Raw genomic sequence first — 1,260 nt, 5'->3', positions numbered from 1 at the left:
TGACATGGTGGTAATGTAATGGCAGCGCGGCCCAGCCAGAGCCAGAAAATATAAATATCTGAGATGCCTTCCATTGGTGGGAGGTATAAAACTGAACGGCTGCTTGATGGCACAGTCTGCAGATGCACTTTATTTTTGATTTTTCAGAGATAATTTTTGGGATTTAGTGGTTTCACATAAACAACAACCTGCTTTATGTGCTTCTATGTTTAGATGTTTGCCCTGCACAGTGTCAACCAAGCGTTTGCTCTTCTGTCTTCCGGCTATCAAAGAACAGCAGGCTTCCTCTCTGCACACTCTGTCTTACTGACTCTTACTATTATTGATCACCATAAATTCTGTCTTCTAAAAACATTTTCTGCCAAAAAAAAAAAAAATGTTGCAGGAGCAATTTTACATATTAGTGAAATGAAATGAGATTGACTGACTGGGTCATGTGACTGTGGGGATTTCCTCAGTGGAGGAATCCCTGGTTGCTGTCAGGACCACAGAAATCTTTATCAATCCATACACACAGCTCACACACACAACACAAAGTGACAATCACGAAAATACTGATGAATGCTGTCAGCTGTCAATACACAACACCAACCTCGGTTTCTAACCTCCACTGACTGGGAGTTGGATAATGGCATGATGAAATACAGTGTCAATAAGTGGGTCAGTGATCAATAACCTCAGTGAGGGGCTGTTTATGTCTACCTCTGGTTAAACCCTCCCAGGACACTACGCTATTGATTAGGCAGAAGCGCGCGCGCGCACACACATGCGCGCGCGCGCGCACACACACACACACACACATTCATATGAGCGCCCACACATTCCAATCATCCTTAACACACAGAGCCAACACGTGCACACCCTGACACACACACTTCACACACTCACACAGCGCACATTTCTCACCATTTGTCGGTCCACTCATGATGTGAAGGGGGACAGCTTGAATGATCCTCCTCGGAGTCTCTGTCAGTCTCTGAACTTTATGTTTCCAGCAGAAGGACAAAAGCTGGAGATATGACCGAGCGCTCCTGTCAACTCTCTCTATCCCGGCCCGACTTAAACTCTCCCTCCCTCCCTCCCTCTCTCTGCCTCAGTCTGGACAGGGCTTTCCCTGCTCCTCCCGGCAAGCGGATTATAACTGCCAGGCGGCAGACTACACTGCACCTCTCCACCCTGCGCTAAAAGGCAGCCGGTTGAGGAATTAAATCGAAAGTGACGGCACCATCCTCCTCATCCTCCTCCTCCTCCTCCTCCTCA

Source organism: Seriola dumerili, unplaced genomic scaffold, assembly GCF_002260705.1.
Source record: "Seriola dumerili isolate Sdu_G_001 unplaced genomic scaffold, Sdu_1.0 BDQW01000040.1, whole genome shotgun sequence".
NCBI lineage: Eukaryota > Metazoa > Chordata > Actinopteri > Carangiformes > Carangidae > Seriola > Seriola dumerili.
The sequence above is the reverse complement of the archived record's forward strand: the minus strand, read 5'-3'. Positions refer to the sequence as shown.